The sequence below is a fragment of the Chamaea fasciata genome, unplaced genomic scaffold (genome assembly GCF_029207755.1).
Source record: "Chamaea fasciata isolate MVZ Bird 193981 ecotype frontalis unplaced genomic scaffold, bChaFas1.0.hap1 SCAF_20, whole genome shotgun sequence".
Lineage (NCBI taxonomy): Eukaryota > Metazoa > Chordata > Aves > Passeriformes > Sylviidae > Chamaea > Chamaea fasciata.
The window spans coordinates 2,708,625-2,721,653 of NW_027094105.1; the positions used below are offsets into that span (position 1 = coordinate 2,708,625).

General features: G+C 51.6%; 1 long non-coding RNA gene across 1 annotated transcript; it reads left to right on the plus strand.

The window, feature by feature from the left end:
- The first annotated feature begins 7,906 nt into the window (after positions 1 to 7,906).
- Positions 7,907 to 12,045, plus strand: LOC136299525 (uncharacterized). The gene is made up of 4 exons (XR_010723510.1): positions 7,907 to 8,135; positions 8,462 to 8,579; positions 9,259 to 9,354; positions 9,454 to 12,045. It is a non-coding gene; the product is annotated as an uncharacterized lncRNA (long non-coding RNA).
- Positions 12,046 to 13,029: the final 984 nt, after the last annotated feature.

Sequence of the window (13,029 nt, forward strand, 5' to 3'; positions counted from 1 at the left end):
AGATAACCCACTAGGTTTCATACTCCTGGGGAATTTTTCACTGGGTGAAATTTAGGTGAAAAATTGAAGGAGAAGTTGTAGGACTTGGTGGTTTCCATTCAGATTTTCTCCTGTGCCTTGAAAAGGGATGGAGCAAAAGGTTGGTCCTCAGCCAGGGCAGTGTTTATACCCCTGTTAGAGACAGAAATAAATGTGATTAACTCCGGGGGAACTACATCAGCCTGCAGCCACTGCTGCTGTGGTCTGTCAGCCTTGGGAGCAAATTAAATCCAAACTCTTGCTGCTAGCTTAGGTGGGGCTGAGGGTTTTAAGGCAGGCCAGGGATTTAGCTGTTAATATTAATGGAACACGTATGGAGAAATTTCTCTGGGCTGCTTTACAAAGCGGCCCAGGGTGGCCTCAGGCCAGGCTGTTGGCTGCACACACCTGAGGTGACTTTTACTCGTGCTGGTTTTAAGTCTCTGGCATCAGCTGCCCTGAATTTAATATGGTTAGCCTGGATTTACAGCATTGTAAGTGGGCCTGAAATCAAGTTTGCTGTGCCTATTAGAGGGTGAAATTGATGCCTTTGCAAAGAGCCCAGCCAGCCAAATCTTCTGCAATGCTGAAATCTCAGCGTGGGGCTTGAGAAGCACCTGACAGATTTGCAGTGGGGCTTGTGGTGTGGGTTGTGAAGCTTGGAAAATCCCAAACAGAGGCCTGAGCCACCCCTCCGAGGCAAACTGATTTCATCAGCCTCTCACAGGCAGGGGGAGGTCACAGAATCCCAGAAGGGACTGGGGTGGAAGGGGACTCCAGAAGCAGGGAATGCGGAGGGAAAATGGGCAACTGAATAAATGAACCAATACAATTCCATCAGAAGCCAATTATTGTTTCCATCACATGGCAGATACAGATTCTAGGTCTGCTGTCCTCATGGGCATCTCTGGGTTGGCTGAGCTTCTTCTCCATGAGGCAGGCACACATCCTTCAGCACATCCAACCGGTCAATGTCCATCCTCATGTTGTGCTTCCCCCATCCATCCAGAGTTTACATTTTTTGCGGACAGTTTCTCAGGCTCTCTGTTCTTATTTTTGATCCTGTTGTTTTCTCAGTAACCTTGCTGAATTCCTGAGAGCTCTCACAACAAAACTGCAGGTGGATTGATGATGTTACTCACAGCCAGTTTGGCTGGTGCACCAGAGTGGCCTGTTACACAGACACATTGCTACAAGGGGATGTGGGGTGAGAGCTTTGCAGGAGTCACCCTGCAAGGGACAGGTGACGTGTCCTGCTGTGCCCTGGGCAGCTGGTGGTGCACAGGTCAGTGCAGGAGCCCTGGGACCTCCTAGGGATCCATCCCTTCCTGTCAGCCCTCACTCTTCCCCCGGATTCAGGCCAGGTGTGAAGGATGTGACAAATAGTCTGGGACTCTTCCTAAGCAGGAACAAGTCGGGGGCCCGGGGTAGAGCAGGAGGCACCAGCTCTGCTCCAGGCTCTGCTCTCCTGTGCTCTTCTTTCCTCATTTTTCCACCTCCTGCCCAGCCAAGGCATTTTCCTCCCATTTCAGGGTCTTCCCTTTGTGCTGTTTGTGCCCCAGATGTGCAGCTGGTTTGGAGGATGCTGCTGGCTGCATCCCTGTGCAGATTTTTCCTCAGTTTCCAGCTGGCAACACCTTTCTTTACTCTGGTTGGGAAAAGGGAAACAAATCCTTTGAGCAGCCCCTGTTGTGGGAATTGCCAGGCCTTTTGGGGGAAAGCTGGAATTTGGTGATTCTCTTGGAGCCATTGGCCTGATTTTTGTATCAAAGCAGCCCTGGGAGAGAGGTGGGATGAGATGGGATGAATCCCACAGCACAGCAGAGCTCTCCCAGCTCACTCCCAGCCCTGTGACACCCAGCCTGCAGTGGGACCCCAAACACCAGGATTTGGGGGGTTCTGGGGTGCTGCTGCTGCTGCTCCCTCTGCGGCCCTGCCACCCTCCCCCTGCCCTGGATATTGCCATGGATAATGATTTGGGCAGGATTTGGGTGGGAGATAGGAAGAAGACTCAGCTGGGAGTTAAATGGCTGAGGGGCTTGGGCTGTTATGTTTTTTTTCCTAAAGAGAGATCTCAAAAAATGTTAATTTCAGTGTTCTAACTCAGAAACAAAGATGCATTGATTCCAGGCAAATGTTATTTCCTCCTCGGTATAAATCTAAATAAAAAATCCCCTAAAAAGACAATTAATCATCTCCTTCCTGACTCTGGATTATTGAATATTCACCTGTTAAGAATTATGGTCTCATCTGATCACTCTGGATGTTCAAACCCATTACTATAAGTGTCTCTTAGAAACAACCCCAGTCAGCTCCAATTTCCCTTTGGCCACTGTACACTGTTGTTCTCATTCTTCTTTTGTAAGGACCCTACAAAAAAAAAAAAAAAAAAGAATTTGAGAAATGGGGTAAAAAAATTGACAAAGTACCAGGGAGATTAAACTTTGTCCTGATGAACTTTGCCAGATCTGTTCTTTTCCTGGAGAATGGTTTGGAATTCATTTCCTCCGATAGGCTGTGGGAAAAAGGAGGGTTATAAATTAGCATTCATCCATTTTTCTGTTGGCAAAAGCTCTGTTCCTAATCCATTCCAGCAGCTCTGCGGTGTCACATCCACGGGCACTGCAGCAGGAGCTCCTGGAGAACATGGAAAATCCATGTTACAAATTACTGTGGCAAAAAGCTGCTGCTGCTGCTGAGGAACTCGGAGTCCTGTGGCTACAGAGGTTGGGCTGGGCTGGGCTTTATCCCAGGCTTTCCCTTACCTGGAGCCAGCCCTTCTCAAAGCCCTTCCCATGTTTTTTAGGGCTCTGTATTCCCCCATGAAGCCTTTAAGGCAAAGAACTCCCTTTTTGAACTATTAGCTTTATTACAATTTATTATTAACCACTCCTGATTTATTATTGACTATTTCTAACCAGAATTCCTGTGCAGCCCCTTCCCTAGAGCTGATTGTGCTGGGCTGGGAGAGGCCAGCTCAAAGAAGGAGCAGGGAGAGGCTCAAGTAATTAAGCCAGAAGGAGTAAAACCAATCCAGCCGTGGACAATCCATTCCTTCTGCAGGGATCAGAGCCACTGCCATGGCCCAGACCCCTGAAACCTGGAAGAGCAAGAGGGGGTGGCCCAGGAGCTGCTGTTGGACACAAACCCACCCCAAAGCCCCTTTTTGGGGCAGGGGGAGCTCTGGGGAAGGTCTGGTGCTCTGGAGGGTTGGGGCAGATGTGCTGGCAGCTGGCAGGGAGGGCTGTGAGGTATAGAGGCTTCCCAGATGTGCAGCTGGTTTGGAGGCTGCTGCTGGCTGGATCCCTGTGCAGATTTTTCCTCGGCTGCCAGCTGGCAACACCTTTGTTTACTTTGGTTGAGAAAAAGGAAACAAATCCTCTGAGCAGGCCCTGTTGTGGGAATTGCCAGGCGTTTTGGGGAAAAGCTGGAATTTGGTGACTCTCTTGTAGCCATTGGCCTGATATTTATATCTATATTATATAAAATACATTGTGAGGAAAGGCTGGGAGAGCTGGGGGTGCTCACCTGGAGAGGAGAAGGCTCCAGGGAGAGCTCAGAGCCCCTGCCAGGGCCTAAAGGGGCTCCAGGAGAGCTGGAGAGGGACTGGGGACAAGGGATGGAGGGACAGGACACAGGGAATGGCTTCCCACTGCCAGAGGGCAGAGCTGGATGGGAGATTGGGCAGGAATTGTTCCCTGGCAGGGTGGGCAGGCCCTGACACAGGGTGCCCAGAGCAGCTGTGGCTGCCCCTGGATCCCTGGCAGTGTCCAAGGCCAGGCTGGACACTGGGGCTTGGAGCAGCCTGGGACAGTGGGAGGTGTCCCAGCCATGGCAGGGGTGGGTTAAGATGAGCTCTGAGGTCCCTTCCAACCCAAACCTGTGAGTCCATAATTTAGCTCCACAACACTCCTTGGAGCAGGACTCTAGGATTACATTTGTATAGAATTAGATATTATATATTTATGTAATATAAAAAAATATTGTATATTTTCTTCCTTATGCTTGGCATTAGGTTTTGGATTTTATTTCTTCCTACCTGTGTATCCCATGGCCAGGGAAGTCACCCCATTTTAGCACCCAGAGGTGCCCATTTCCTCTCAGTGGGATACTGGGAACCAAAGAAGTTTGGAGCAGCAACAGAGCAGCCTTTGCTGTAAGCACCATCCTTCTCTTCCCTTCCAGGCCTCTTTTTTGTCCTGGGTAAGACATTTTTTTTTTCCTTATAAAGAGGTGACCTCATCTCAGTTGTTTTGTGAGCAGGACTCACATTCCTGGTGATGTCCAGGTCCTTCCTCCCTTGTCCGGCTGCCAGGAGCGAGGGCTGCAGGCAGAAAACTGTGACCAGGCCAGGATTAATTTCTATTTATATCCCACATCCAGCACTGGGCTAGCGTGGAAATTCAGCTGCGTTGAATAAAACAAGAGAGTTAAAAATAGCCCGGGTTACCGGATCTGGAACCGTTCATTCAAGGGCTTTACGTCTCCAGATAAGCACCTTACTGCTCAAACAGCTGCTTCCACTTGGCAGTCTGGGAAATGAGGGTTATTTACGGGGTGGAAAAGCAAACCAGCCCGGTTTTGTGCCGCTCTTGATCTTTACTGGGAATTCCCAGTTTAACAATAGAGCCGGGGGAAAGGGCTGAAGGCAAAACATGGAGCAGCAGCTCAGAAAGGGACCTCGGGGTCCTGGTCACTGGGCAGCCGGGTGTGAGTCAGCAGTGCCCTGGAGCCAGGAGGGCCATCCCTGTCCTGGGGACATCAGGGACAGCATCACTGTCAGGCCAGGGAGGGATTGTCCTGCTCTGCTCTGGGCTGGGACAGCCTCATGTGCTGGGGGAGTTTTGGGCACCAATAAAGATCTAAAGGTGTGAGAGAGTGTCCAGAGGAAGGACACGGGGATGGGGAAGGGTCTGGAGGGGCCCATGAGGAGCAGCTGAGGGCACGGGGATTGTCCAGCTGGAGCAGACTGAGGGCAGAGCTCCCCGGGGGCTGCAGCTCCTCCCGAGGGGCAGCTCCCATCTCTGCTCTGGGACAGGGCCAGGAGCCAGGGAAGGGCTGGAGCTGGGCCAGGGCAGGCTCAGGCTGCAGAGCAGGGAAAGGTTCTTCCCCCAGAGGGTGCTGGGCACTGCCCAGGCTCCCCAGGGAATGGGCACGGCCCCGAGGCTGCCAGAGCTCCAGGAGCCTTTGGACAGCGCTGCCAGGGATGCCCAGGGTGGGGTTGTTGGGGGGTCTGTGCAGGGACAGGAGTGGCACTGGATGATCCCTTCAGTCCCTTCCAGCTGAGGATTTCCCGTGCTCAGCTCTGGATCAGCAGCTGCATCACACACCGGGCACAGATCTCTCCACACACCAAGGGCAAAGCCATCCTCCTGAAGGGTTTTTATCCCACTGAGGGGTGGAGGACTGGAGGAATTTGTGTCCCCGGGGATTGTCCCTGGGTGCTCTCGGTGACTCAGGCACGGGCTGTGAAAGAGCTGCTCCAACAGAGCCCCACACACTCGGTGACAAGTGACACACACGGGCCCTCAGTGCAGGCCGGGTTTATCTCTGTTACAGCTCCTTATCGGTAGGAAACGGGTGATAAAGGCATCCCTGGGTGTGTGCAGCCCGGGAGGGATCTGTGACAGCCTTATCAGCGTGCTGGGAACATCGCTGACACAGCCTTGCCCTGGCTGTCACACCGGGCAGGATGTGCTGAGAAAGTTGCTCTGGCCCGAGGCTGGAGAAGGGAAAAGCCCTTCCCTGCACTGAGCTCCAGGGCTTGTCTGGAGGAGCTGGACTTGTACAAAATCGTGGAATCATCTTAAAATCAGAGAGTGCCTCATCCCCGGAAGTGTCCAAGGCCAGGTCTGAACAAGCCGGTGTAGTGGAAAGTGTCCCTGCCCATGGCAGGGGCTGGGATGAGGTGGTTTATAAGGTCATTTCCAACCCCCCCAAAAAAGTATAATACAAAAGGAGGAGTCTTCTTGTTAGGTACAACTGCTGGGATGGACTCCAAACATGGAAAACCTTTTGTCCTGGAGGGTCTGCCATGTCTCCAGGCCTTCAGGAGATGACTCTGATGGGGCTGCTTGGGCTGATCACATTCCCATTTCCACCGCCCTGAGCCCTTCAGACTAACAGGGGACAGGACAGCAACCTTGTTCCCCGGTGCTGGTGACAACCCCAGGGAGCTGTCGGGACAGCCCTGCTCCCACCCCAGGCAGGCCTGAGTGAGTCTCTGTGCCCTGTCAGCAACAAGAGGTCCGTGCCCGGAGAGGACTCACCACATGTGAATCACCCAAAGTGACAGAACCACGTCACCTCCTCCTCCCGGCCGTGGGCAAAGCCAGGGCACAGGGAGTCAGACCTGGTTTGTGCTCATGGGGGAAGTTGGTGATGAAAGCAGGAGCTCACCCTGGCCCACTGTGAGTGGCAGGATTTTTGAGCATCTCTGCCTTTCAACAGCAGCTTTGCAGTCATTTCTGGGTGTTTGAGTGGGTTCTGCTTGATATGGCAGCACCTGGGGATGGGGAAAAACCCAAAATAGGAGGGGTTCATGAAGAACATGAAGTTTCACGTTCTCAAAACTTACAACGGATGCAGAACAATAAAGGTGAATGGGTGAACAAGTTTTCTTGGGTGGAATTATCAGGTTAAACATCAGGGTTAAGAACTCTACTCGAGTTCATGCTGGATGAATGATCCTGCCCCTCAGGACAGTGTTAGACAAATCTCATTCACACCTTGATCTCATTATACCAGCAGGTGAGTTATTTAGGAACGTGATTAGCATAACTGATCTGCTGATGGATAGAGCTGCCACTGTCAGGTACCAGAGCACCCAGGAGTTATTTATATCTGGAATCACAGGCTGTTGGTGAATCCACCTCTCAGGTGTCTCCTGTGCAAACATCCAGACACCTCTGGCTCGTGTCAAAGGTGGGGGAGTAAAGAGTCTGAGCCAGCACTCACAGCCAAACAAAAAGGCCTATCAGGTCTCTTGGGGTGGCTCCAAATCTCAAAATTAGGAAAATCTTGTGGGTGATGAGGCAAACTGGCAGGATCATCCTGATCAGCCCTTCTGCTTGCAAAACTGCCTGGCTGTGTGGAAAAGAGGGAAGAGACACGAGGTTTCTGCAGCTGCTTTGGGGTTTGAGGGGGCAGATTTGGTGCAGGTTCCTCCCTGGGATGATGAGAGATGCTTGGGGAAAGCCAAGATTCGAGGCAGGTTCGATCTGTTTGGGGCAGGCTGGTGGGATGTGATGGGATATTGGTGCCAGAGGAGGGTGACAGGGACCAGGGATGGAGCTGAAATACACACAGGGAAATGGAAATTGGCCCCATGGGGGATGAATTCCCCACCCTGCCCAGGGGTGGGGCAGGAGCCTCCTCCAGACATCCCTGAGCAGGCAGGGGAGGTGGAGGGCAGGTGGGGAGGGGTCAGCAGAGCTCCCCAGGGGATGTGATCCCCCAGAGATGCTGCTCTGGGAGACAGCATGTCTCTGCTGGGCTCAGCACTGAATTCACACAATTCCTTTAAGAGCTTAAAAGTTGAGTGAGAGGAAGATTCTGGGCTGCAGGACTGCAGAGCTGGCTCAGAGGCAGCATGAATTAATTATGGCTTTGTGCACAGTCTTGCCAAGAGGTTACCGTGGGGCACCTGTGGGAGCACAACCCTTTGGATTCATCTTCAAAAATGCTTTTCAGCCTCTGAAACCCTTCCAGCAGGAGGGTCAGACCCAGCAGTGACAGGAGGGAAAACAAGAACCCAAAGAGAAGGTTCAGGCCTGATGGTTTGGAAGGGATAATTAATTTAATGAAGCCATGGTGGCTGGTTGATTGGAAACCACTGCCCACCCTCCTGGATAAAAGGGGCCTGCTGGAAATTGAGCAGTGGGAAGGGGGAGGGAGGTGTCAGGGCCAGCAGAGCCCTGGTCATCCCAGAGCAAGGACAGCACTGGGGCTCCCAAGGAGAGGGACATGGGTAACTGGAGGCTCCTTTGTCCCTGTCAAGCAGTAGAAGCCCCAGGGCTCAAAGTGGTGTGAGAGGAACATCCATCCAAACCTCAGATGTTCTCAACAGCTGGCAGCTCACTCAGACTGTGGCAGGGGAATCTCCCCACAGTGTCCTGGTGGGTCCCAGGCAAGGTGCATGGAGTGGTTTGGGGTCAGTGCCAAGGATGGGCTGGGATGTCTGACAAAAGGCTCATTTCTGCTCTTCAACCCCATCCCCCAAGCCCTGGCCTTCCTTCTCCATGCCAGAGGGACTCACATGGCACAGAGGTGCAGAAGAGACAAATTTATTTTGTTATTCCAGGGCCTGTGGGTATCTCTCTGACCAGGTAGATTTTTGGGAAAGGATAAATGCTGAGAGTTGCTAAGGACAGCCAGGAAAGCAAAACATCCTTATAAACCCCCCCCACATGAGCCAGCACAGACCAGTTTGATTGTCCTGCAGAGTTTTGGGCTCAATCCCCTCTGACTGCTGTCTGCTGGTGATGAAGGTACAGACCCAGAGGTGTCTCCCAGAGCCTGGCAGAGAGAAGGAGAGCAGAGAAACCAGCAGGAGGGACAAAGTGAGTAATTGTGCCAGTGGCTTCTGCCTGAGTCAGCAGTCAGTCATTTCGGCCCGGGGCTGTGAAAAGCCCTTTCTCATGTGGTTGGGGTGAAGGTCACACCGGTGCGGGGTGCTGGGAAGCGCTCCCGATCTCAGCACAACCATCGAGCCTTGTTTGAATTTCCCTTCCACCCAGTATTTTGTTTCCTGATCGAGCTTTGTCCCCTGTACCTGTTCTCTGTGAACTCGTGACCCAGAGAGGCGGGCAGGAGCCGGGGGCTTTTCCCGGGACCGCAGAGCTGCGGGTGACGCTTTAAGCCATTGTTCTGGGCTTTTGTTTCAGCCCCAGAGATGTTGGTAAATGTGTGTCTGACTGAATGGAAAGATGGGCTGGACTTTTTTTTTTTTTTTTTTTTTCTTAATATTTCCATGCATTTTCTGAGATGATTTAAGGGGTGGCTGCTGAAGTCATTTGCGGTAACTGAGCAAGAGGAGTCAGGGCCAGAAGCTCAAGGTCACAACTCTGTTGTTTTGGATGCAGCAATGAAGTGTCCTTGAGCTGCTTTTTTTTTTCTTTTTTTTTTCTTTTTTTTTTTTTTTTTTTTTTTTCCCATCCCTGGCTCAAAACTGTTTAGAAAGATGAACGAAATTCAGGATCTGCACGTCAATCTAACCTTATCCACTCTTTTCTCTCCCAGTGATCTGCACATCCTGTCCCAAGGGAATGCTCAGCTCCACATTCTCCCTGTCACAGACACCATAAGATACTGGAGAATCTTTTTTAGTCATCAGAGGTATGAAATATAATTACTGTTGCTAGACATTGCAAGGGTTTTAAATGATCAATTCTCCTGAAATCTCTGCAGTGGGAGCTGAGCCTTATCTCCTTGCAGCCTGTGACAGCACAGCCCACGGAGCCTTGTTCCTGTTCAGCGGAAGGAATTCACCTGTCACCTCATTGCCTCAGTTCTCATCCTCCTGTCACACAGTGCAGAGCAATATCCTCTCGCTGAAATGCTCGTTAGAGAGTGAAAACCCACTCCTGTTCAGGCACATCCCTCCTGTTTGATCTACACTTGCAGCAGCCAGCCCACACCCAAGCCAGATGCCAGGGGAACCTCAGGTGCTGCTCTGCTTTCTGAGCTGGGCTGTGGGACCAGAACAACCATCAAACCTCTTGGCTGAAGCTCTGAGGTCCAACACTAGGATTTGGGTGGTTTCACCTTATTTTTAAAGTGGAGGAAAGCAGGTGCCTGCTCCAAGCCAGGTAAGATTTAGCCTGCAGTTATTAACAGCAACAGGTTCTTCTGTGTTAGAGACTGTCCACAGCTGATTCCTTTGGCTCATATTAGACACTTCCATGGGAATGGCTTGGCATGGAACCTCCAGGAATGCAGCCAGATCCATTGGTGACTCCCTGAGCCACCCCCTCAGCTGGGCCTGGGGAGATCAAGGCTGATCTGGAGCAGGTGGAAAAGGGAGACACAAACCTTCTCCTTTTGGCTGAACCCATCCCTCACATGGCAGGAGGTGAGAGCTCTGTGTGCAGAGCAGGCTGGAGTGGTGCTGTGCAGGGACAGGTTTCTGTTCTGCAGTGCTCAGAGAGTGTGGCAGTGGCTCTAGGGGAAGCTGTGGATGTCAAATGGTGCTGGAGTGGGACTTTTCCCATTTGGCCATCAGGCTGATCAATGCTCCTTCTCTCACCCTTGGTGAAATAACAAAGTTTCCTCCCCACTCTTCACGGGACTCCCAGAAGAAATGCATCATCCACAGGCAAACTAAACCAAAATTAGATGCCAATTTTGTAAAAGATTTGGAAGAGCAAGGCTATAAGAACTTCAAATCTCCTTAAGGTGCACCCAGCCCCTGCCTAAACACAAAGCCTGGACTTCACAGGAGTGGGTTTGAGCTGAGTCTTGCCCCAGTTCCCTGCAGCTAAAACCTGCCTGCAGACACCTTGTTGATGCTGAGCAGGAGGAGGTGAGGTGGATTTTGGGGAGCTGTGGTGGTGAGGAGCCCAGGGGAGCAGTGCTGGGCTGCCTCACCCACCGCTGGTTTCCGTTTCCCTGTTCTGGCTGTGACTGGAAGTTGCACTGCTGAAAAACAACATGGTAAAGGCCCATCCTCAGCCCCATTTACTCCACTGAGACAAGCGTGGTTGCAGCAGAAATGAGCCTGGCACGAGGGTTTTATTTTATTTTTAGCCTGACTGGAAGGAGAAAGAATAGAAATTTTGCCATTGAGCAATTTCCGGCCTGGTTTTTGCAAACTCCAGAAGATTCTGGTGCTCAGGTAAACAGGCAAAGTGCTCAGAGCTATGCACCTCTTCATCACTTCCCATCGCCTCTGCCAGCCTCTGGCCACAGCAGATGGAGGTGGAAGGCTGAAGGGTTTGGGATGGAGGTGGCTGGAATGAAAAGAACCATTTTCCTGCCGTGCCTCCATCCCTTGGCTGCACCATCCCTGGTGGGGATGCAGGGGCAGCCTGGGCTTGGGAGGGTGTTGGCTCTCAGGGAGTGGCAGGTGTGAGGTGCCAGCTGTAAAAACCTGCTGTGGGCACAGAAAATCACGGTTAGCATGGGGTTGTGGCTTGACAGTAAAGCTGACACACTGAGAAATCATCTTCCCAGTTACGTCAGAGCCGGGAAAATCTCTCACTCAGAGAAGTGTCCTTTCCATTACAAGATGCACCCACTGATCACTTGACTCAGAACTCTTTTCATCCAAGTGGCTGTGCAAATATCCCTGAGGAAGGGTTTAGTTTGGGAGCAGAGCTGTCCCGAGGCTGTGGGTGGTGAAATGTCACTGGGAGGGTGTTTGGAGATTTGGAGAGAGCCAGGAGGCTGCTGTGGGGCTTTGCAGTCTGGGAGTTTGCAGTTTGTACCTCACTGAACATCCCTGGCAGCCACTGCTGCTTTTGCTCTGATGGTCCAGGTGGTACCACTGATCCCACCGGATTTTAGCTTTTATATTTTCCATATATTTGTAATCCTGCAGTTCTTTAGTGTAGAACTCCAAACCCCCCACACAGTGTGAGCTGCTGCTTCCCCATTTTGGGCAGACACAACAATTCCTCTCCAGGCCTGGGGATCAAGGACACCTCACTGCCTCAGGCCTGAGAGATGGAAACGAAAGTGAGTTGGGGGCAGCAAACTTGGGGTAAATGACTTCATTACCTGGAGCTGTAATTGGAAATGAACCCCCAATGTGCAAATGGACCAAACTGATAAAAATGTGAAAACCCGTGACCCTCTGTCCATTTTGGGTGTAGCCCCTGGGGGGCTTCATCTGCCCTAAATGTACCTAAAGGTCCTTCCATAAATACACCTGCTTTTTATTCCCTTAATTTTGTCTGGCCTCTGGTTTTTAGGTAGTCCCCACAAAGGCATCACCATGGAGCAGGATGCAAGGAAATAAAACCCATCCTAACAAATCTCAAAGCTTAATTAGTTCTGCCTTGCTGTTTCCGCTCACTGGGTGCTCTCTCTCTCTAGAGTGTAAGGAAATACATCTTCCATTTTTATTCTGAAGGAAAGAGAACCCCTCAAACAGCACTGGATAGCTCCCACTTGGCTATGCCCAAGCTGCAGAACAGGAAGGTGGGGGAAAATTTGTTTAAAATGCAGTTTTCCACAGAGAATAACACAAAGTGAATTTTTTGGGGGGCACACCAGCTTCCTCTCCGTGCCCAAATAATCCTGAACTGCACAAACTCTACCTTGCCCTGTCCCAGAGGGAAATATTCATTTCCTGTGGTGGGATTTATGGATTCTGGGAGCTCCTGTGGGTTGGAAGTGCTTTACAAATATTAGCACAAGGAACTGTTTCAGAGCATTTTTCTTACGTGCTTCAGTCATTTCTTCAGGGAGAAAAAACTCTTGCTCACACAGCCATCCACACCACACAAAGCACAAACTCTAGACTGTTTGCAGGTGAGTTATCAACCCCACAGGGAAAATAAAACCTGATTTCAGCACTTTGCCCGTCTGCCCTGGCTGGTTCTGGCAGGCAGTGAGTGCAGAACTCTCCCAGCAGTGCAAGTGCTCCACTGCTGGGGTCTCACTCTGGTTTTGCACAGGTGCATTCCTTCCAAAGGTGTTCTCAGAGGTTAAAGTTCCACAAACCCACCAGTGAAATGGGGACAGGGATGGCACTGCAGTGTCCCCCCAGTGTCCCCTGGAGCTGTGCAGGCACAGGGAGCCCTCCCGGACTGGCTCTCTGCTCTGTAATCGCCCCTTTGCCATCTCACCTCCCTTTCTGCAGCTTTTCCTCAGAGGTTTCTCCACTTCTCCCTGCGGGCTGCTGCTCCAGCAGAGCTGTTTTCCCCCCGGGCTGTCCCAGCAGCTCCTCACTCTGTCGGGATGAGGGGAGCAGGAACTCCAGCGAAGCTCAGTGGGGTCGGGAGCTCTTTGCACGGGGGGAGCAGCTGTGGCAGCATTCACACAACAGCAGCTGCTGGAGCATGAGCC